Raw genomic sequence first — 25622 nt, 5'->3', positions numbered from 1 at the left:
AGAACAGTCTATTTGGAGTAATACAATTTTGAAGGAGGCATCTTTAGGAGGAAAAATTATTTTTAAAAATTGTGATCTTCCAGACATCTAACAAGTGAGTTAAAATTTAGGTGTAAGTCATAAATATTCCAATAAGATAGCGCTTATTAGACTCAAAAGTTCGACTCAAAGTTCTGGAGAAAACAGATTATGTATGTGAATATTTATAATTATTCGTTACATTTTTATAACAAATAACTAAAAATCCATGCGGCTCACTCAGACTATCCTTAAAATTGAACCAACATTTCTAGTGTGTCATTCATGTTCCTCACTTTTCTTCAAAATATCTTTAGTTAGTCTTATTTCGTGTGGTTTATTTTGCACAAGATTCTCTAGCAGACATCAGTCCAAATGAATTTACCTTTCCTTGGGACAGCAAAAGAGCAGTGTTTCAGATTTTGTTGATTGGTGGTTTTATCATAAAATAAACTAGAAATCAAATAAACTTTTTGTGAGGGAGCATCGAGGTCCGCTTGCTGAAACTGCTGTGATCCCATTTAACTTTTCCTTGGAACCTCTTTAAATGCCTTTTGCAGATCCACGTGGGATCCCGGTTCATTTGCCAGCAGCTACATCTGCTGAGAGGACCTATTTGGGGACTGCCAAGAAGCAGCAGAGGCAACTTGGTTTTGCCAATACAGTATGTGGTTTTGTTCTCCTCTCCTTCCTCACCCCATTTCCTTGACTCGCCAACTGGGGAAAGCAAGAGGAGGCAGAACAGAAGGTGGGCAGAAGGGTGGGGAGGGGGGGAAGATAGGATGCAGAACAAACAAGTTCTCCAGCAAGTTATTTACATTGCAGGTGAACTGACATCAATCTGGAGGCTCCACTGACAGTTGCAACAATATTCTGCCTGGCATTTTCCCCTCCCTTGAAGTTGGGAAACAGTGGGGGATAGGTGGAATGGGGAGACAGGCATCTTATCTGGCTACTTCCTAACCACTTTGGGATCAAGAACAAGGACTACAGTAACAGCTTCAAGACAAAACAAGCAAGTTTCGTCTCCCCTCCAATGGGCCCCTTGGGAAAGAGGCAGCTCAGCACAGGGTGAGTGAACAGTTTGCACTGCCAACAGCACGAGGACCCAGGTGTGTCCGCACGCCCCCTAGCGCCTCCGTACACACACGCAGCAGATCCGGGTCGGGGGAGTAGTAGCAAGAGAAGGCGCCGGCCTCTGCGCTTCCGAAAAAGCGGTAGACACGCCGGCTGGCTCAGGGAACTCCAGGGCTGCAGCTTCGCCAGGCCTCAAGCACAGAGCCTTCGAAGTCCGCCAGCGAGAGCCAGCTGTGGCTATTTCTGCGGCGGCGGGTCAGCCAGCTGTGGTTTCCTCCGTCCCCATCCAGGCGCGCCTCCATCTGCCGGCAGCAGCTGCCAGCGACTCGCGCGTGGCTGTGTGTGGTTTGGGGTCGTCTGTCTGGGAACCGCGGGTGCCATCTTCTGGGTCGCTGCCGACTGTGTCCTCGGTCGCGGTAAGTTTCTTTGCCCCCATTCTGGGGCATTGGACCTCCGCCCTGCACGCTGTCCCAGCTACCTTCAGCCCCCCCCCCCCCTCAGGCTGCGACTTGATTCCGTGCTCCTCCCGTCGCCGCAGCAAAGGTTAGCCCCGCCGCCTGCTCTCCGCGCCAGGGGGCGAGTGTAAGGAGTCAAATTTGCTTCAGCCTTGGGGTCATCACCATTTGTGGTTCTTTTGCATTTTGCTATGAATGGGGGAAGGAGGAGTCGAGAAAGGAGAGTTTCGCTGTTGGTTCAGGGATTTTTAGTTTTGCATAAGCGAAATACATCTTCCAGAGAGACCGCAGCTGGGGGAAAATGTGTGAAAACACCAGATGTGTGTTTATTTACTGTTCTTTTTAAAATTATTTCTTGTCTTTTCCTCCTCTTCCCTCCCCCCACCACCCTAGAGAAATACAGTAAAAACGTGTTGGTTTAGAAGCACACACTTTATTGATCCAAGTGCTGATCTTTATTCAGTTGGGCTAGTGCATGCTTCTTGTTCCTAAATTAGGTTCTGAGGCGTTCATTTCCAAAGTACTTTTCTTTGCACAAGAAAGGACAGTAAAGAAACTCCTGACTCTTAGTGACTCTTCAGGACAATCTTATATCTTAATTGCTGCCCCTGAGGGAGCTCTTTCCCAAGTTCATGCCCTAGCATTGCCTGCTTCCCCCCAGATCTGTCCTGGTGTGGAAATCCTTACTTTTGGTGGATTTGGAGTGAAATCATGCTTTAGGATATTCAGAGAGGAAATGTGGGAGGGGCACAGACACCTCTGGCAAAAGGAGAGCTTCTTCCTTGGCTTTGATCTGTAGGTCCACAAAGGTTCTCCTGGCAAAGCAAAGGTCCCTAGGACCCTTCCTGCTTGCTGAGGCGCAAGTGTGGCAGCAGTTGTTGGGGTGGCAGGAGTGGCACCTGCCTCTCTCCCCTTCCCTGAGGCCAGACTTCTCCCTAGCCCTGACCTGGAAGTGGGCCCACCCTTGGTGTGGGTGTTTGGGTCTGTAGCCCAAGGATGAAAAATTGCCTTCCTGTCCTAACTCTGAGTGCTCTTAGGTAGGTGCTTTCAAGGCACCTGGCATATAGAGTGACACTTTGATTAGACTGAATAGGAAGAGAAAGGCTGTGTACAGGGCTGGGGCTTTGAAAAGGGGAACCAAAGGGCATTTTGCATGAGAATGAGTCAAGAGAGGCCAAATTGGCCACCTTGGGAGGCACCTCAGAATCCTGAATAGCCAAGAACTAGACCCATCTGTGTATTTGTTTACTCAGCTTTTTAACCAACAGATTTAAACCCCTTAAAGGACAGCTGCTATCTGTATTGCTCCTATGCTTCCCCCCACACAGGTTTCCTCTCACCACACGTTGAAATTCAGTCAATTACTTGATCTTGAGGATTATTCCTCTAATACTGAATACTGGTTGCTTCCAGGTGGGCAGGCATTGGCAACATGAGGAGCACCAAGGGGCCTGGGTGAGTTTCAGAAGGGGTGGGAAAGAGGAGAGGGTCACATACCTGTGAGAGTGTGTAAAGTGTAATATTTGCAGTGATTATGGATTTAGAAATGCTAAAAAGATCTGCCTCCCAATATGACTACAGTCTACTTGGAAGGATAGTTACATAGTAGCAGGTATGCTCAAAGGAGAAATGTGACATCCTGAAGTGGACACTTTCCAAAGAAGTGGACATTTCCAACTTTAAGTATTTGGGGGAGATTTACTTTAGAAAACAAAAGTTTGCCTGGAAGGCACATCTTTGCACTGTCTCCTATCTCAAATAGCTTTGTTAGGCAGCAGTGGAGACAGGGAGGGATGTGTTTAATAGGAAATCTGCATCAGAGGTCAAAGCTGAATTGAATATGAACTTTGAGATAATTTCATCTTCAAGTTTGCATCGTGCCATACCTTGGCAAATGTTTTATGTTGTCAAGGGGCCCGTTTATTTTTTCTTTCTATCACTATGAGTTATGGATATATATACTCTCAGTGTACTGGAATTTTTAAAATTATTTATTTATTTTTTGTAGTTGTAGATGGGCAGCATGCCTTTATTTTATTTGCGTATTTTTGTATGTGGTGCTAAGAATTGAACCCAGTGCCTCACCCATGCTAGGCAAGCACTCTGCCACTGAGCTAGAGCCCTAGTCTTGTACTGGAGTTTTTAAATGTAGTGTTTGATTAATGTAGTTAAACACAATTTACAGTTTTGATTCATTTGCATCTACATTCATACAGTGAATATAAAGTTATGTAATAAAGTTATGTAAAGTGATCATTAGGGCCATAAAATTTCATATGCTAGCTGGGGTTGTGGCTTAGCAGTAGAGGGCTCCCCTATCATGTGTGAGGCACTGGGTTTGATACTCAGCACCACATAAAAATAAAATAAAGGTCTACCTACAACTAAAAAAGAAATGTTTTAAAACAAATTTTATATGAGCTTTAGAGCTTTTTAAAGTCCTTTTTCCTGCCTTCCTTCATTCCTTCCATTACTTAACTTGACACATGTTCAGTGGTTTGGTCAACTTAATACTTCCTTAAAAAACCTACTGTTTCTCTCTTCTCTAAAAATTAAATAAAAGAAAAGAGAGCACTTAATGTAAGTTCAACTTAAAGCTCACTTTAAGCACACAGAATAAAAAGGCTTTTCAGGAAATCATTTTTAACATTCAATTTGAATGGGAATGTGATAAATTTTAGTTTCTATACATAGCTGATAAAATGTTACCATTCCACTTTAGTGAGTATTGTAATAAACAGAGCAATTAAAGGAGAAGATATACAAATAACAGTTATGAACTTCTTGCAATTGTTTTTTTCCAAATGGCCTAAATTATGCTTTGGGATATCATTTTCATAGAATCCATATTCTGAAGTGGAAAGAAAGGCCTTAATTACATTATGAAATGAATAGATTTATAAACTAGCTCTGTCTGAGTAAACTGTCATTGGAGTTTTCTTTGCACTCATAATAGTGTAGTAGTTTTGCTTAAAAATTTGTAACTTTCTAGGAACCTTAAATAGGGAGAATATAGACATTTTTGTCTATACAGATAACCTGTGATGAGAAGTGATATTTCCTTTGTGGGAACAAGATATGAAAAGTACAAAACAAAATACCTATTAGCTTATAGGTATGCTTATGCTTTATGAAAAGTGTAAATAGTCAAAGTAACACCTGGTTTGATAGAGATTTGTAGAGAATGTAACACTGTAATGAATGTAGTTAAACGAATTTACCAACTATTTTTTTATTTCAAGAGAAGATGTGACAGATACAGAATGGATTTACATAAAAAGGATATTCTTTGTGATTTTAAGAGGATTTATAGTCTGCTCTGCTTCATCACCCTTATTCTATTTCTGTGTTGAGAGTCTCATGTTAAATCTGCTATTAGTTATAGTACTGATATAGAACTGATATAGAACCTAGAATGATGGACATGATATATTTTCTGCCTCTCTGAACTAAATCAGAAAGTGGTCATTGATTTTAAGAAAAGAATATGATTTAGGACACACTTCACTAAGAAGTTTTCTTGACATGATTGTTAGTAGACAAAATTGGAAATCCTAGTTGAATTCAGCAATGCTCTCTGTTCCAACTCAACTACTGAATATTAATTTTTGGCATACTCCAACTATTTTCAAAGCTTTTCGATAAGTAATAGTACTCATATCAATAAATGAAGGGACCCAAAATGTTCTAAGGAGTGCCCAAATACATACTGCTGCTTGATAAACAAAAGCCTATTTATTTTATTCGTCCAATGAGATCTTAATATTTGTATACGTTTCTGATAGAAGCCTTTTAGATGTGGCCTTTAATTCAGAGTTCCAACAAATTGGAGGAAATCCAACCCAGAAAGAGCTGCTTGTATTCTTAAGACTTCTGTAATGGTAATTCAGGTGCTTGAAACTAAAAAAAAAACCAAACAAACAAAAAAAAACAAAACAAACAAAAAAAACATATCACAATGTTTGTGGTTTGCAGGTTAGCTTAATGCCTAATTTGAATTTCGCATGCTATTGGCTACATCTGTTTTTACTTTGAATGCAATAACATTTTCTTAGATCTGACTATTTATTTCTTCATATACTTGGACTAGTGTTGTATCTTTTGTATAGTCTTTATCAAGCAGAATAATATAAATTCTTTGGGCATTTTTCCCCCTCATGAGGCCTATCAGGTCATTTTTATTGTTTTCTTAAGATTTCCTTCCAAACTTTTAACTACTTCATGTTTTTCTCAGAACTTTGAAGTAGACCCCACAACTACTTTTTGTTCAGTTTTCTCTTACATTTTAAACATAGCTAGAAGGAGTGTCTAAAAGTGCCATTACTTTTTTTTTTTAAACCAAGCACTGGTTTTGTGAAAATTCATCATTTTTAAATTATATAAATACTCATAGTGTATTCTTTCCTATAGAAATTCTTTGCTTGTAGATATTCTCTCTTGATAAAATACTTCCACTTGTGTATTTGCTTATCATTTATATATACTATTTTTGCTCTGCCCATCTATCTATTCTCTGCCCTAAATTTTTTAGACAAAACAAACAAAGAAGTGATGAGCTTTGGTAAAATGGAAAAAAAATTATGACTAAGAAGCTAATATTAAAATATTGAGATGCCATAGAGAGGGTTTTAGAGAATATTTCTCTGTATTAGGTGCAATAAGAGTAATATTCAAACAAAACAAAGTCAACCTATATGTATGTGGTGAGTTGTTTGCAGTAGAATTAATCATTAAAAATATTTTTTTCTTTATATAGTTGCTTTGCTAATTTGCTGTTTCTTCAAAGGAAGTATTATGAAGTATGTGCCTAATTAATTTTAGAAGTATAATTTCCATTTTATAATTGACTAGGTATTATGTTTATTCATACAGATATTTTCCTAGCAGCCTACTTAACTGAATATATCTGTGCTCTAAAATGGGGTATACTGACATCATGCTTATTTCAATTTTAAAAAAAAAGATTGTAATTAGGTTATTTGTAGCTTATGATTCACTTTTACTTTTTCATTTTTTAATGGTGAACTTTGTTTACTCCCTGTAAGTCGTGTTATGTTAAATTTCCCAACTTTTCACATACACTTTAAATTCAAAAATTAGTTCACTTAAATTTTATCTAAATTTTTATTTAAACGCATTTTCTCCATAAGTCTCCAAGGGGATTCCTTTGCATCTGAAACAGTTGTTCTTGGACCAGTACTCAACTCCAGCTAGCTTTCAGCTTTCTAATCAGTTGCACTCTTTCCTCTTCCTACTATCCACTAAGGATATACCCTCTCTTTATATTGATTAAGATGTCATAGGACAATGTTGTCTTCATTCTTCTCTGCTATGACAAATTATTTTCATTAGCAAGAGTGGATAAAATTTAATGTTGAGAAAGCACATTGCTATAAAGCAAATGAATTCCCAGGGGTTTAAAAGCTCTCAGCATGTTTAGTTTATTAATGTTCCTCAATTTCTTTCAATTAAAATATACTTTGTGGAAGATAATGTTGATTTAAAATTTACTTAAGTCTTTTGCAGTTCCTTTTGAAGATTTTTGTAAGGTAAGTCTAAAAGATTGTACCATTAGAATGTCACAAGTGTTTTTGTGTGTTTTTTTTTCCCCAACAGGTTAAAGAAATTAACTTTGACTTCCCCAAAGGATGCTACTACAAAATAACTTAAAGTTTTTCTGGTATGCATTGATTTTTTCTTTTTTCTCAATTTTTAAGTTATTTGAAAGCATATTCTATGAAAGCATTCTGCATAATTTTGTTTTGTAATATTTTAGAACACATATTACAACCATAGCCATGATTTTGTAACTTTATTTAAAGCTTAAGAAAAACAAACTTTGTTAAAGTATATTTCAAGGAGAAGAAAAAGAAATCGATGACAGACATATTTTGGAGAAGCTTAACATTTCTCACTGGTGGATCATGAGGAGGAAGTTAACAGTACACTAATCCAAATATCTTATTATTTTAGCATATGTATACTGTCATAAAATCATCTCATTTAAAAATGACCCCAAGCATCTTTCAGAACTATTCTCACTATTACTTCACCCAAACTTATGTTCCAGGTTTTGGTTGATTTTCATCTGTGAACCTGTTTCTAACTCTCACTTTCTTTTGTCTTTTGTTTCTTCCTTTTGGAGTCTGCCTTTAGTTAAAGAGCAATACAGAAATGATCTCATTTTATGTGTGTGTGTGTGTGTGTATACATGTACATGTATCTATTAATTTGCTTTATATATATATTACATGTATTGAATCACATGCATATATATTTGGTTTATAATACCAACATGGTCAAATATAACATTGTCTCCTACCTGAACTGTTACAGATACCACAATTGATGCTTCATACAGTATGTTAGTCTTATGTAAACCTTCCAACAGCTGCTTATATCTCTCAGAATAAAATACTAACTTCTGTGTCTTTTCATTTTTCCTTTTATTCAGTCTACTCTAGATACACTGGCATTCTTGATATGCCTCAAAGTAAGATAACTGATTTCTACTCCAGACATTTTCTCTCTGTTCTCTGTCTGGAATGCTCTGTACTCAGATATCTCTGATCTGGTGTATTCCTCTTGGGGAAACCTCCTCTCAATGCACTGTATAAAACAGCAGATCCTTGCTGTTCATATTTTATATCCTTTACCATATTTTACTTTTCTCCATACCACCATAACCAACTAACATTTTAGAAAGTTACTTATTTTTCATCTGTTCCCTAAGTGAGAATGTATATTACAAGGTGCCAGAGATTTTGTTTTGTTCTGTACTCTAGCTCAATGCTTACAAAAGTGCCTCGGCACATGGTAGGAACTCCATAAATAAATGTTGAATGAAAGAATGAATAGCTCACTGGAGGCCCCAGATATGACTTCCATCTATATCATTGTATAATTTGTTTTTCATATAATCAAAATTAGTTTTCAACCTGCATCCATTTGATACCATTTCATATTTGGAAAGATTCTTCACTATTACATTGGAAGAAACATCCCAGATAGACTTATGTCTAGCTCTAGCTCAATTTTATAGATCCTTTTTTAAAATTTAAACTTTTTTTGGGGGGGAGGGCACCAGGAATTGAACTCAGGGATACTCAACCACTGAGCCACATCCCCAGCTCTATTTTATATTTTATTTAGAGACAGGGTCTCACTGAGTTGCTTAGTGCCTCAGCTGTTGCTGAGGCTGGTTTTGAACTAGTGATCCTCTTTCTTTTTTGTTGTTGTTGTAGATGGAGAGGATGCCTTTATTTTATTTGTTTATTTTATGTGGTACTAAGGATTGAACACATGCTAGGCAAAGTGGTCTGCCACTGAGCTACAGCCTCAGCCCTTTTATTTAATTCTTGATTGGGAAATAATAATATGTTTAATTTTGAACATTGGGAGTGGATATATATGGTTTGGAAAACAAACTCTCAATAGTTGAATGCTTTAATGTAATAATGCTCAACACAAGTTAAAATTGACATTTAATTAATTAATATATCTTAGTATAAATGTTTCTAATGGATATACCATGAATACAACATGGACAAACCACATATTTCTGGGTCTTTTTGCAATAAAAAACGGAGGGAAGTGGATTGAATCAAAGTCTTTTTTGAGATTCTGGGTTTTATAACCAACCTAGATGGTTTTACTTCTTTGCATTGGAAAACATAACAAAAGTTTACAAGTTCCTTTTGTCCGTTTCCTCCCCAATATATACCCTTAAACAGCACGGATTGAAGGTTTATGATTTAATGAAAACTCCAACTCTTCAAATTTAAAATCCCACCCTTTAGCTTGCTGTGAATACTAACTCATGAATGAACCATAGAACTTTTCATATAATGAAACACAGCCCCAACTACAGGAGTACTGCATATATTTATTGTAGTTTGTTTTAAAGAAAATGGAAGAGAGATTTTGTACAGTGCACCACATAAGACATTTTGTGTCAAATCTCATGTGACATGTTTCTTCTTCCCTTGGGGAGTGCCAAAGTGTGTAGATCCTCATGGAGGTGGTCCCTCATAGCTTCCCTTCCCCAGGCCCCAATGTGTGATGCGTGTGTTCATGCCGAGCCTGCAAACTCCATGAAGTGTGCTGTCTCTGGTGTTTTCTTGTCTCCTTCAACCCTTTGCAAATTTAGCACAATCAAAAGGAACAGAGGGCAGGGAATAATGTCTTGTTAGTTTTTTACAGTCATACAACTTTGTAAATATTCATATTTCATTACATTTTACCTTGTGTATGGTTTGGAGTATGTCTGTTTGACTAAAAATAATATTTCTTTTACACACTTTATGTTATTCCCAATAAAATAGTGTTAAAGTTCAATTTTCTTTCTGGGCACAGTGGTGTATGCCTGTAATCCCAGCAGCTTGGGAGGCTGAGGGAGGAGGATCATGAGTTCAAAGCCAGCCTCAGCAATTTAGCAAGGTCCTAAGCACCTCATCAAGAATAAGTCCCTAAATAAAATATAAAAGGAGCTATGGATGTGGCTCAGGCTGTGGATAAGCAACCTTAGGTTCAATCCCTGTACCACGAAAAAAACAAAATTTTTTTTTCATCAATTTCTTATACTTCCACAAAAGTATGACTTTAAAATTTCTCTTTTGTGACACTTTGCTTATTTGTAACTTTAAGAGTGTCATGATATTCCCAATCGCACATGTCTGTTGCTGAGATTATTCTACAAACAGGAAAAAGGCAATGCAATTTGTTATTTCTAATTGGTATTAGAGTTTACATATCTGTTCTCTTAGACATTCCTCTAATTGTATCTTGACAACATCTTGTTAGCTGAAAAAAAGCCAAATTCTAAAATAAGGTGAAGTACATGTTTATTCATCCTACATTAAAAGAAGTTCTGTTTTTCTTTTGGAGATGACTTGTTTTTCTGTCTTTGAACCAATTCTAAGTGCAAACATACTCTCACAATTGGTAGCAAAATATAGGACATGTGACTAATGAAAAAACAATATTTTTATTGGAATTATATGTCTTAAAGGAAGATAATTTTAAAAGTAGCATGTGACTGGATAATTTTATTTTTTACATGATAACTATTCATGTAAAAGTGAAAATCTATTATTTATAAAAATCAAGCTGCTTGATTTGACATTTGAATTTAAGGTAAGATTAATTACTATATTCTAGAAATAATTCTGATAAATCTTAATATGTTTATTTTTATTATGTTTATTAGTTACACAACCATATTTTCGTAACTGATTATTACAGAGTTTTTTCAAAGAGTTTTATTTTTCTATTTTGCAGTCCAAGGTTATTTACATGGAATAAAATTCACCCCTCTTTAGTGTTTAGATCTTCATATTTTGACAAACATACAGTTGTGTAATCACCACTACAATTAAGATGTAGAACATTTTCCTCACCAAATTTCTTCATGTGGCTTTTCCTCAGTCCTTCCGCCTATCTTCCAGTCCCTGTGTATCCATTAATCTGTTTTCTATTACTTTTCAAGTCTGTTTTATAAATAGAATCATGTGGTATGTAGCCTTTGAATCAGAGTTTTTCAGTTAACATAATGTTTTAGTTAGCTATGCATTGGTGTGACCAAAAGGCCCAACAATAACAACTTAAAGGAGGAAGAGTTTATTTTGGCTCACAGTTTCAGAGGTTTCAGTCCAGAGACAGCTGACTCCAAAGCTCTGGGCCCAAGGTGAGGCAGAACATCATGCAAAAGGCATGTTGCAGAAATAGTAGCTCAGGACTTGTTTACTAGTGAAGCCAGAATTAGACAGGCAGTCAGTATAGATAGGCAAATTGAATCAGGTTGAATCAAGGAGGCCAATTTTGAGTGAATCCAGGCAGTATGAGACAGTCCCCTGAGGTATTGAAATGTCAATTCCTTCAGAGCCTTTTCCACCCTTATCAAGAACTTGCCCCTGCTTCTACTTCTTGCTGATGTAACCTCTCCCAGGAACTGCCCCTTCCTACAGGGAGCCCTAAGTTTGTTAGTTAGCATGTTCTAGGCTGCTCCATCTGCCCTTCCCCCTTCAGCCCATCTGTCTCCCACCTTTTGGCCATCCCACCTAGCTTTCCTGGGTGTAGTCACCTATGCTGTAAAGAGAGAGATGAGGGGAAGAGAGCAGGAAAAAAAAAGAAAGCCTAAGACATATGAAAAGAGCAGAACACCTCACTTCTTGAGATACCAGGATACCAACTATGTTCCCCTTCTCCCTCCAGGGAGAAGTCTATGTTACCTCTTTTTAATAAACCCTGCTTTACATGCTTGCCTTAACGTGCTTCTCTAAGGTTCAAACTGCAACATGTGAGGAAGCAGAACTCATCACTGATAACCTGAAGTATCATTAGAAAGCAGTGGGCATGGTCACTATGAAGCAGTGGGGGTGGAGGGAAGCACAGGAGAGCAAGCCAGCACTAGACTAGTGCACCCACACCACAATCAGAAAATATAAATGCCAAAGTAACACCTTCAGTGACCTGCTTCCTCTAGCTACACCCTACCTGCCTACAGTTACCACACAGTTAATTCATTTCAGTGGATTAATGTGTTGATAAGTTTATACCTCTCATAATCTAATCACCTCACCTCTAAAACTTCTTGCATTGTTTTACACAAGAGCTTTTGAGGGACATCTCATATCTAAACCATAGCATTCCCTTTAACCCCTCTAAAGCTAATATCCATCTCACCACTCAAAGTACATTTAGTACATTTCCAAGCAGTCCCTATAGTCTTTACTGGTCTTGCCTTGCCCCAAAGTCCAAGTCCAAAACCTCATCTGAGACTTAAAGCGTACTCTTAGCTATGAAAGTAAAGATCAAAATCAAGTGACATATATCCAACATATAATGGCATAGAATAATGGCTGCAGTCTGCAAGGCTTCCAAAGCCTTCCTATAAAATCTCAGAGGAAGCCTCTATGACCCTCTAACTCCCGATTCCTATAAACTAGCACCATGTGGTTGAAGCCCAGGTCTGCTACCATCTTGAGAAGTAGCCAGGTAGCCAAGTCTCCTCTTAGTGTCATGGTTGTAGCAGCTTCTGAGCACCTGTGCAGTTCAGCATGGTCAAACAATTTCCTAAGCCCCACTGTGCAATAATGCATCCCCATCATCTTTTCTCAAATAATTTTTTATTTTTACATGTGCGTGAGCCTGAAATGGGAATTGTCTTGCCAATTTCTGAAAAGCCCTCAAGTCATCTTTTCTATTGTATTTGTGAAAAGTACTTAGCATCTCATTAGTGGCTATGTTGTCTTTACTAAACAAAACTCCCTGAGCCGTAGTTTTACACAGATTTTTCTGGGCAAGTTCCAAATTTTTCAAAACTTTCTGCCTTGGTTTTGGCTCCTGATTATCACAGTAAACCTGACTGAAAGCCATCAGCAATATCATTACCACTGCCTGAAAGCTGTGCTGCCTGGAAATTCCTTCTGCCAGATTAATTAGACCATTTCCTTTAAGGTCATCCTCAGAAATTCTCTGACAAGGGGAAAATGTAAAGAACTTCTTTGCCATAAAATAACATAAATGCCCTGTAGTTCAATTTCCAGTAGAGTCCTCCTCTGAAACCCCATGCTCTCAGTCTTACTCTCCACAATTATATTGGCATTTTGGTCTTATGCACTCCTGCAGGAATCATCCACTAAGCTCCATATATGATGTTTTAAAGCTTTTCCAGATTCATCTCCAATTTTTTCACAATTCCTTTCCCTCAAACCAGCACCAAAGGCTTCTGAACCACACACAGTCAAGTTAGTCAGAGCAATGGCCCCATTCCCAGTACCAACTTTTGTTTTAGTTAGCTTTGCATCACTGAGACCAAAAGACCTGCAATAACTACTTAGAGGAGGGAAAAAAATATTTGAGGTTCATGGTTTCAAAGTCTCAGTCCTTAGATGGTCAACTCCATAGCTCTGGACTCATAGAGAGGTAGAATATCCTGGTGGAAGGACATGGTGCAGGGAGGTAGCTCAGAACAAAACAACTATGAAATAGAAAGCAAAGAGAGAGAGAGAAAAAGAGACGTGGGGGTGGGCCGTGCTCTTTGCTCAACAGGGACAAAATATAAACTCAATATGCACACCCCCAGTGACCTACTTCATCCAGACACACCCTAGTAACTTACTGCCCAGTTAATCCATACCAGTGGATTAATTCACTGATTTGATTACCCTCTCATAATCTAATCATTGCATCTCTGAAAATTTTTGTGTTGTCTCAAACAGGAGCTTTTGGGGGGATACCTCATATATAAGCCATGCATTTGAGATTAATCTATGTTGTTATGTGTATCATTTTTGCTTTTGCAAGAATGTATTAGAGTTTTCCTGTCATAATTAGGAGTTTGGAATGAAGACAGGTTAATAATTTCTAACATTAAGAATTTATCTGGGGTGTTCATCATAAGTAGTTTTCTCCCTAGTCTCACTTCAACCTCCAATCTCTGTTTTGCTTTTTTCCTCTCTCACACTTGCTTTTTTTGTTTTGATGAGTGTTTTTTGTCTGTGCCGGTATAGTCCTTGTCATCTTCTTGGCTAATTGAAAGATTTAAGACCGATTGAGGTAACAAATTCTTAAGAAAGAAGCTCATTATCAATTGTTTAATGATGTTAATTCATGTGCTCATTCTTCAGCCATGGACATCCTTTGGTTTTGCTAAATGGCAAAATAAGTAAGAAGAGTCCAGAAATCCAAGAATTAAAGGGAAATTTGAAATTTTAAAATTTCCTCCAAATCAACTGTGGGTGCAGTTATTTTTTTTTTAAGGGAGAGAGAGAGAGAATTTTTAATATTTATTTTTTTAGTTTTCAATGGACACAACATCTTTGTTTGTATGTGGTGCTGAGGATCGAACCCGGGCCACACGCATGCCAGGCAAAAGCGCTACCGCTTGAGCCACATCTCCAATCCCCAAGGGGTTGCAATTATTACCCGAGAGTGTCTGTTGAACTGTTTTGAACAAAGAAGGTTGTACAAAGAAGGAATAACCAGAGAGTTAAATCAGAAAGCCAGATTGAATCTTAAGAAAAAATTGCCAGTTTGAAGTGGCTTAGTAGAAATGGAACAGAAATATAAGGAGAGAAGATAGGAATGAAATATTCAAGAAACATGAAGAAATTACCTGTGTCTTTGCTTTTGTATGGACAAGAAATTTGAAAGACATCTTAATGTGCAGGAGGGAGTTTCAATCGGTAGTCCTGGCTAGTGACTTTCAAAAACTTCCATGAATGAAAAACTTTCAATCTCCAACTTTTTTTTTTTTAGTTTTAATTTCATTCACTCATTTGTTCAATAAATATTTTTATTTTTATGTTTTTATTAGAGCATTATAGCTATACACAGCTATATGTTATGTTCATTTTGGCATAATCATACATGCATGGAATATAACTTGCTCCACTTGAGTCCCCACTACTTATCCTTTCGCTTTTCTCTCCCTCCCCTGTTTTTCTTCCTCTACTGGTGTTCTGTTTGTTTATAGTTTTTATTTATTTTTTCATTCTTTTTTCATATATATGACAGTAGAGTATGTTTTGATGTATTATATATATACAAGGAGTATAACATTTGATTTAGGATCCTAGTCTTGTGCTTATACATGATGTGGAGTTTCACTGGTCATGTGTTCATATATGCATGTAGTAAAGTCATGTCCAATTCATTCCACTGTCTCTCCTGTTCCTGTCCTCTCTCCCTTCCCTTCCTTGTCTTTGTCCAATCCACTGAACTCTTATTCTCCCCAACCTCATTGTGTGCTAGCATCCACTATTGGAGAAGACATTTGACATTTGCAATTTGGGGGACTGGCTTATTCATTTAGCAGATATTCTCCAGTTTCATCCATTTATTGGCATATTCCATAGTCTCATTCTTCTTTATGTCTGAGTAGTAGCTTCTCAGCTAGAAAAACAACAATGTGAAGAGAGAGCTTACAGATTAGGAGGAAATCTTTACCACATGCACATCAGATAGAGTACTAATCTCCAGAGTATATAAAGAACTCAAAAAACTTAACACCAAAAATACAAATAAGCCAATCAATCAATGAACTGAGAAACTGAATAGACACTTCACAGAAGAAATACCATCAATCAACAAACATATGGAAAAATGTTCATAATCTCTAGCAATTAGAGAAATGCAAATCAAAACTACTCTAAGATTTCATCTCATTGCAGTCACAATGGCAATCATCAAGAATACAAACAATAATTAGTGTTTTTGAGGATGTAGAGGAAAAAGCAGTATGGGAATTCCTTACAAAACTTGGAATGGAACCACCATTTGACCCAGCTATCCCACTTCTAGGTTTATACCCAAATGATTTAAAACCAGTATACTACAGTGATGTAGCCATATAAATGTTCATAGTAGCCCAATTCACAATAGCTAAACTATGGAACCAACCTAGATGTCCTTCAATAAATAAATGGATGAAGACAATGTGGTACATATACACAATGAAATATTACTCAGCTTTAAAGAAGAATGAAATTATGGCATTTGCTAGTAAATTAATGGTGTTGGAGAATATCATGGTAAGCAAAATAAGCCAATCCCCCAAAGCCAAAAACTAATGTTTTCTCTGATATGCAGTTGCTAATTCACTATAACGGAAGAATAGATTTATCTTAGATTAGGTAGAGCAGAATGATGGAAGGGACGGGAATGTCGAGATAGGACATAGAATGAAACAGATATTATTAACTTCTGTACATATATAACTGCATTACTGATGTGATTCTACAACATGTACAATCAGAAAAATAAAGAAATTATACCCCATCTATGTATGGTATATCAAAGTTCATAAATACATTTACTTTATATATTAATAATTAAATAAAAATGAAATACAAAAGAATACAAGTAACAATAAATGTTAGTAAAGGTGTGGAGAAAAGTGTACACTCATATCATACATTGCTGGTGGGACTGCAAATTGGTGCAACCACTTTTTTTGAGGAATCGCACAAAACTATGAATGGAACCAGTATTTGACCCAGTTATCCCAATCCTCAGTATATATCCAAAGGAAATAAAATTATCAGAGTATAGTGATGCAGCCCTATCAACATTTGCAGCAGCTCAACTCATAATAGCTAAGCTATGGAACTAATCTAAGTGCTCTTCAACATATGATTGGATAAAGAAAATGTGTGTGTGTGTGTGTGTGTGTGAGTGTGTATATATTCACATACACACACACACATATATACACACATACATACATACATACAGTATGGAATAATATCCAACATTTGAAAAAAATCAATAGAACATTTTTTCTTACATGGAATTGGAATTAATTGAAATCAGTCAACCAAAATTTATGCCATATATTTGCATAACATATTTTACCTACAAAAGATGTTTGAAAAGTTATCATTCCCAATACATTTTTCTTTCTCCATTGACAGAATTCAAGTTTCTCTATTTTTTATATACTAAAATAATCTGGTTGCCTAAATATTAATATTTGCTGAAGTTTCTCTTTAAAATGTTGTATTTGGAGTTAGATGCCATACTGTAGATGAGACCTGGTTGGAAATTAAGTTTTAGACATGTTACATTGTTAACAGAACTGTAATTCATTTCATATAAGTTGTAATCAATGTCCATTTAAATACTTGATTTTTGGAATAAGATTTGTACCTTGGTTAAATTTGTGTATTTTTAGGTCAGTTATTGAGTATGTCAACTTTTAAGAAATGCTGCTTGTTTTATCTGTTAGTATTTGTGTCATTCATAATTTTTGTTAATACATTTTAGAGTCTACTCAACTTTTAAAAAAATATTGAGCAGAATGTTTTTAAGAATAGAGCCTGTTCTATTCTTAGAGGAGGTAGAATCCTTAGCTTGTCATTCATCCTTTGGATGTGATTGTTTAGCTAGTGATATATATTTGAAACTTATCATAATTATCATTATAATAACATTTGCCAGATATTTTAATGTAGGTACTTTTCTAAGTAACTTTGTATGTATTGATTCATTTAGTCCTCATAATATTTTTTTAAAATATATTTATTTTTTAGTTGTAGGTGGATAAAATATCTTTATTTCATTTTTATGTGATGCTGAGGATCAAACCCAGTGCTCACATGTGTGACTGTTGAGCCACAACCATTTTACAAATGACTAAGCTGAGTTACACAGTTTCAAGAACTGTAAAAGTCTTGGAATTTTATAGTACTTGCAAGCTAATAAACTAGACAATCACTGTTTTATTGCTGTTTGTAGAAGACACAAGACTCCCAGGTCAGAAGCAAAGGACCTTATTACTCACTGTACAGCAGGTAGCATGAGTACATGTTTGATTTTTTTCCCTTGACTCCCAAGTTACAGGGGCTCTGCAGAGTAGCTTGGGTTGATGTTACATCCAAAATGAGAAACCTCCAATTTAGGAAATCTAATCTTTATAATGGACTGAGCAAACTTGGCCTTTGTTCAAGAAGGAGATAGTGTCTCTATATTTCAAGGCTTTGTATTCAAAAGATACACGGAAAGATAGTACAGGGACTGGATTTGTAGCTGACTTAGTGGTAAGGCCCTTACCTAGTATGCATGAGTTCCTGGGTTAGATCCCCAAAACCATACCCACACATGCATACAAAGAGCAGAACAAAAACTGAAAATGCCTCTTCTTCCAGAACATGCAAAGATAGAAGAGGCCTGTGGGAATTTGCCTCTCATCTGAGATGTTAAGAAAGTTTCCAAAGTTAAACAAGTATGAGTGGACTAACTCCAAGTTGGCCACAAGAGATTTTCTCCATGTTTTCTTGATTCAAATATTGTGCAGTTAAGACATTTCTGTGATCTACTTATCTAGTAACAATGTAGGAAAAGGAAACAACATTTTGTATGATTTATTTTTAACATGGCAGATTCTTTTTTTTTTTAATGTAAGTGTGTCTGTCAAAATATAGTCTATGGGGTGAACCTGGCCCACTGCCTGATTTTAAATAGCTTATGGGGTTATTCCCATTTTGCTGTAATTAACTCTAAAGTAGTAGTTCTTATTAAATCTTAAAAGAGAAAAAATTATTAATTTGTTATATACTTGACTTTTGGCATGATTCGTATTACAATATACATATGGAGTATAAAGTACAACATCTTGCTGAATCTTAGAGGTTAGATAAGGAACAAAGAACATTTGTATCATTTTGCAGAGGTTGGGGAAAAAATAAAAAATAAAAAAGCCAGGAATATCCCTAGATCAGTAGAAGAGTAATGAAGCATCACTACTTGCAGAGTGCAGAAGCAATTTTATTATGAGACAAAGCTTTAGCACACCTAGAAGATTTTATTGCTTGCTGTAAGTCAGGATATGGTGGGCTGTGGCCTAGGTGAAGGAGATGAGTGAGCCCCTGGCTGGAATGGAACATCTGAAAGCTGAGCACATCAGAGCTCTTCTCTCAACCAGTCAGCAAGACTGTTTTACTTGGTTTGATTGTGTGCCTTTGGGTAAGAAGGATTTCCAACTGTATTTACTTAAAGTGGCTCTTTAGGTAGTTTTTTGTTGTTGTTGTTGTTTTTCCATTTATGGATTCTGGTATTTATTTTTATTTTTTGAAAGAGTAGCGTTAGCTGGAGGAGATGGGGGAGATGGATGAAAAGACTAAGAATGAGAGTCCAGTTATTTTCCCTGATGTTCTTTCTTCCTATGGCTATGGGCAAAGCCACAACCCCCAGCCAGGCAGTCAACTATGGGATACCTACACACGCTCTCCTCACTTTTTCTTCTTCAAAACACATCTGTCTCTTTTTTTGACAGGAAATCTAATGTAGGAATGACATATGTTAGATTTTGTTATGAGAGCTATAAATTGAACATCATCATTTCTTTTTTCCCTTGTATTTTTAATCATTTCTATTGCCATATTCAATATCTTGAATAAGCAATTTGTGATTTTTGATTTTTAACTAACCCATAATACCCTGCCCATATTCCCCCCTTTGAATTCATTTTGAGTTACCTTTGACTAAATAAAATGTCCTTAAAGGTGTAAATGCCATTATCATTTTAAGGTTCACAGGACACACTTCTATTTTATAATTGTGCTATTACTTGTGAAATTTTTATTTGAGTATTTAAAGTATTTCAGGTGGTTGTCAGTCTGTTGAATGAAAGTTCTTTTTATGATGTTATACATGGTACTTTACCAATGTCATAGTCAGAATGCTTTCAGAAGAAAATGATTTTTAAATAAAGCATTCATGAAAAATACAGTCTACTCTCTTTCAGAGTTAAGACAACAAGAAATGAAGTACTTATGAGTCAGGACTTGGATGTCTGAGGAAATCCAGACAAGGCTATGATTTCATTACATTAATTGCAGTATTTGTGTGACCTAAATAACAAAAAATTCAAGAAATTTACTCATGTATGAGGGCTGCTAAACTATGTATGGCTATTTAACTATTATGGTTTTCTTCAGAGTGAAGTTCTCTTTTATTTTTATGAAAAATATTAATGGAGGGTAAGGAAATACAACTAAAGGTGAAAATACCGTTTGATGGCAAAGGTGATTCAAGAAAGATTTAATTGAAAAACTATTAATATGTACATTTTGTAGACTTCTTTTCCATAAAGAACTACATCATATGGTTACGTCTTGTTTTAATCACTTTTTCCAACAAGAAAACTTAGTTATTTTGATAGTTCTTAAATTTCAATGTGCAAAATAGTAAAAGTAATTTAGATTCTTATTTTTATTTTTTTGGTACCAGGGATTGGAACCAAGGGGTGCTTAACCACTGAGCCACATTAACAGCCCTGTTTGTTTGTTTAGTTACTTAGTTTCAAGGACGGGTCTTGCTAAGTTGCTTAGGGCCTTTCTAATTTGCTGAAGCTGGCTTTGATCATGAGATCCTCCTGCCTAAGCCTCCCCAGCTGCTGGTAGTACAGGTATGCCCCACCATGTCCTGCGATTTAGTTTGTACTTTGATGCAGCAATTCCACTCTCCCATGAATAATATCTAATTATGGCAAAACAAGCTAAACATAGTATTGGTTGAAGGAATTATCTGTTATTGCTAGAAAATAAAGGCATTTTTTCAAATAAAGAGAACTAATATGTTTTAATTTGGTAATTTTATAAAATGTTATAGATGATGATATTGAGAAAATATCTTGAATAAAAGTTAAATAAGTGAAAAATTTACTCTGATGATTTTGCTATTTATAAGACTAATATGAGAAAGACAAAATCCTTATTTCATGTCTTGCCCTGTGTTTCTGGTTTTTAATTTCTGTCTCCACAGGTAATAGAAATCTTTGATTTCATGCATAGGAACCAAATTACTTAACAGAGAGACTACAATTAGATTCTTTAGAATAAGACAATGAAAGAGAGATTGAAAAGGTAAGAGAGAGATTATATTGTAGGTATGTTTAAAACATGGGACATTTTATTTTAGTTTGTACTAATTTGTGTGGAATTTTTTCCTGTAACATTTCAGTTTTGTCCATTGAGCTTAGTTTAGACATTATTGTAGTGGTTGGTTTAAAATTACAGGTAAGATTTGGAAATCATCTGAAAACTTTCAGTATGTTTTTTTTTTTTATCAAATGTATTTGAAATCTAAAAAGCTTTTCTTTTTCTTGGGCTCATTTGGTTGTTTAGAATTGGGAATACATTTTTCCTATAGAAAAAGAATATTCTGAATTTGTATTAATTTGTGATAATTACTTTAAAACTATATTATAATATTAAATATTAAGTGTTAATATTTAAGATGGAAGATTATTTTAGCTTTCTAAAATGCTTGTGATACTAGCTAACCTAGTTCATGAGACTCAGTCAGCCAGATGCTGTTTTTCCTTTAAATTTTTAATTTCTTTAAAGAAGTTCTTCATCACCTACTTCTAGAATGTTATTCCTTTTGTGTTTCTTGGGATGATTTTAGAATTTGAGGTAGAGATTTAGGTTTGGGAGTGGGCTCTGCAACATTGAGTCATAATTTCATGTGATAGTTGGTGAGAAAAACATGAGAAAAAGAATAAATGGGAAGAAGGAAAGTGAACTAGGACTAATTTGACTTTTGGCTAGCAGTTAACAGGCTTCCATGACTGGCCTGACAGGACACAGCTAGCTAGAGTCCATGTGCAATGCAGGGAGAAAAACCCATAACCAGTGAGTTAATCCCACACTCTTAGTGCATTCACTATCTAAACAAATCCAAATACAGTAAAGAAAAAAAGGAAGAGAAAAAAATGAGTCAGCAAATGCTTTTATTGCTGAATTTAGATATCTACCTACAATTCTGTAATGACCTAGGCTCTTAAATACTAATATTAACATTTCATATTTGCAAAATATTTTACAACTAAGAAGGCTCTTGTATTCATAATTGGATCTTAGAACTAATTTTGTAAGACAATTCAGGTAGATATACTGCATGCTTTGCAAATAAGAAAATAATGAAATTATTATTTACCCAAGGTCATATGACTAATAAATAGCAAAACCTAGAGTAAGTGATTTATTCTTCTTTCTAGCCAGTATTCTTCTGATACACCAAACTACTCCTGGTGAACTAGGCATCTGACTCTTCTGAATTCCTCCTAGATATTAACTCCCTGGAGTGCAAAGACAATGTCCTCTTTTTCTTTTGAAGTTCTTTGCAGTATTGGTCCACAGATAGAAGCCAAGCAGGAATATTAGTTAATGAAGTTGTGGATTTGACAGTGTGGAAAGAGGCTTGGCATCAGATGGATGGAGAGTGAAACCTGAGTAAGTCCCATCTTGGCTGCATGACCTAGGGTTCCTTATTTGATTTCCTAACCTACTTGTCTCATCGGTAAAATACAGATGAAAATATATGTATCATAGTATTTTTTTTGTATGACTTGAAAAGAATATGGCTGGGGTTGCAGTTCCTTGGTAGAGTACTTGCTAGCAAGTGTGAGGCACTGGGTTTGATCCTCAGCACGGCATATATATAAATTAATAAAATATAGGTCCATCAAAAATAATAACAAACGTTCCACATAGTACCTGCTAGCCAGTAGATGCCCACTATTCAATTTAACGATGTAGCTTATGGCTTTCCTTCCTTTTTCCAGCTTAACCCTTTTTTTCCTGTGGAGATGTTTTTATTTGTGTGTTGGATTTGTTTTGTATGTTTTTAATCTTAATAATTAGTCTGCCTTAGTTGGTACTCTAGAATGGAGCAACCCATTTTGCTTAGAGCATCTTCATATCTGACCCTGTAAATTCTGAGAAGCTGGAAGAAAGGGAAATATGCATTTTACCTGAAGCAGATATATCATGTTCCTCATTTCTTGCTCCCTTTAGTTAGGCAGTTAAGTTACAAAAAAACTGATCCAGGACTATTCTTAGGAGGAAAATCTGACTTTGTGGATATGCTCAGAAGTCAAATGTTGTCTCTGCCTGAACCAGTATATCCTTGGAAACTTGAAACATGAAACTTAATAATTAATTTTTAATTTTGTTTGTGGTATTTATAAGTGAAGGTACAAATGTTTTTTTCATGAAGTTCTCTAAAGCTATTAGATGTGGCAAAACTAGATATTGCCCATTTTATTTTAAGATTTTGACTTAGTTTTGCAGCATTTTCTTTTATTTTTTATCAAAAGTTGTAGACCTCAATTTGCTTTTCGATATGATATTTCTAGGTTAATAAGCCAGTTATTACAATAAAATCATATTTCCTGAAGTGATATGTTTTGTAAATAGTTTTATATAATAGATGTAAGATTCCTCCTTCCTGGATATCATTTTGACTCCTGTTAGTATTTTTGCTGCCTTTCATTAATGGAATGATTTTACATCATTTAAGTACATATTTTGGGTAATTTCTATCAAGGCAAACACTGCTGTCTTCTGAGGACTTCTACCAAGGCCTGTAAGAAACTAAGGTGGGAATTTTACTCTTAACTTGGCTATGTTTTAAGTTTAGGAAGCCCATTTTTCTGGCTCTGAAATGAAGTCATTTTCTTCTTTTTTTTTATATAAATAAGACTAATTTATTTTCAGTTTCTACTGAAACTGCAATCTTCTCCCTTCTGTCTAAATGGCCCAGACCATTTTATTCTATGGTTTGAGCTCCTCACAGAGCTCCCTTGTTGTCATTAATACACTATCCTATGTGTGCTGTCCACCACTTTACACATTCACACTAGGAAAGTTAGGTTGAAAAATTAGAATCTTTCTTATAGCTTTCGGACAGTAAGGAAGCACTAAGGAAGAACATTTTAAAGACACTTTTATACTCATATCTTCCTTCTTCTTCAGTGCTAGGAAAATATATGGGATAATTTGGTCCACTTTGTCTGGGAATAATTATTTATGAGGAGATATGTGCTCTGTAGAAGAAAGGTTTGACAAGTAATATATATTTTTTAGCTCATTGGCCTTGGGAGCATGTTAGTTATCCTACCATAAAAAGCATATGCTTAAAAAGTGGTTACTGTGTGAGGATAGTAACTATTCTTATATAGTATTGTGTCATAGGGAGGGTTTCATTTTACCTGGGAGGAATGAATGAATTTAAACCAATACACAAATTCTGTAATGATTTTTTTCTTCAGGATATGATCTAGCCCGACAAATATCTCTTCATTAACTATAGAAGCTTGGGATTCCATCATACTTACTTGGAGGTAATCTTCCATAAAATTCTGAAGTAGATGGTAAAGGTGATTTAAATGTGAATTTAGAAACTAGAGAAAGATAAAAATAAAACCAAAGCACTTAGACACAGTCACATCGCCTGGTAATAATATCAGTGTATTTTGCTGCTGCTTTTAAGTTTTTTTCATAGACTTGCTACACTTTTTGCATGACTAAAAAGGAAAAATTAAGTATGAACCTGGTTGAATGTTTAATAAAAATTTATCAGTGTCATATTGATTTTGATGACATAGCCACTTTTTTTATTTGTTATCTTCAGACTTGGTCCATTTAAAATAGGTTGACTTGAAAGTATTAATTACCATTTAGACAGAAGCAAGCCCCATGTCTAGCACAAAGTGTGTTGAATTTCTGAATGTGCACAAATATGTTCATTCCTTTTTTTCCAGTTCTAGGACATTTTCCCCTAAAAGCAGCCAGTGTTTTAGCTTTTTCTTTTTCTTAATTTTTTTTCTTACAAGATGCTGTGATTCCTTTAAAGTTCAAGAAACTATTTTTTACATCTAGCCTAATATTCAACTTAAATTGTTGTCCTTACTCACTGTTAAACCAAATTAATTTGTATAGGATGGATTTTAGAATAAATATGTTTAGCACTCTATAACAATACAGATTACTGAAGTGTATTTTCAAATATTAGAACATAATTTTAATTTAACCTTTTGCACAGAATTTCTTTAGAAGTTGAGGTTTTATGTTAAAGTTTTCTTTTCTTGGAAAATTAGAGGTTCTCAGTAGACCAAGGTTATTTGAAAATTAATTTCTATGCATAAATGTGTATGTTATTGAAAAAATAGTTTACATATTGCTTCTTTTCATCTGTTACATCTAGGTTACATGAAATGATGAACTGTACCTAGCAATATTGGTCTATCTTGTCCTCAGGGGAAAAATAGGCTTCTACATGTAACATGTGATACTCGCAAGATTAGAATTTAATAAAGTGCAAGAGAATACCAAAAGTTTTGATATTTTACTTGCTTGTTTTTTGTTTATTTGTTTTTGTTTTTTTAATTTGAGGAAATAAGCACTCTGTATTCCTTACCCTAATTGCCAACTGTGCCCTAGTGGGTTGAACATCAAGGATTTGTCACATTTTTTTTTTTCTTCAGAAAAGCAGGGCATCACAAATCATCAGTGAATCTTTTGCTGAGTAATGGTGGTTTTTCAATATTAATTTATTTAAGCACATTTTGTTTTTAGAAATCAGTATTTTTTTTATTCCAAGATCATATATATTGTATACACATCATTAATATCATGTTTTCTCATCTTTATAATTTGTTCTGACAGTATAAATAAAAATAATAATTTAGTTTTCTGAAATATAATTACAATCATTAACTTAGAATGTAGCATGTTGAAATAAAAGAAAGTTGTTTTTTAAATTTATTTCTTGTTGTAATTTGTT

The 25622-nt window shown here is 35.4% G+C and overlaps 1 long non-coding RNA gene across 1 annotated transcript; it reads left to right on the top strand.

Annotated features, from left to right (window-relative positions):
* Positions 1 to 859: 859 nt before the first annotated feature.
* LOC110597139 (uncharacterized) lies at positions 860 to 25327 on the top strand. The gene is made up of 6 exons (XR_013423291.1): positions 860 to 1511; positions 7167 to 7230; positions 20817 to 20917; positions 22173 to 22288; positions 24109 to 24180; positions 25044 to 25327. It is a non-coding gene; the product is annotated as an uncharacterized LOC110597139 (long non-coding RNA).
* The last annotated feature ends 295 nt before the right edge of the window (positions 25328 to 25622 follow it).

Source organism: Ictidomys tridecemlineatus, chromosome 6 (assembly GCF_052094955.1).
Source record: "Ictidomys tridecemlineatus isolate mIctTri1 chromosome 6, mIctTri1.hap1, whole genome shotgun sequence".
NCBI lineage: Eukaryota > Metazoa > Chordata > Mammalia > Rodentia > Sciuridae > Ictidomys > Ictidomys tridecemlineatus.
Note: the sequence above shows the minus strand (reverse complement) of the source record. Positions and strands in the feature narration are given on the sequence as shown.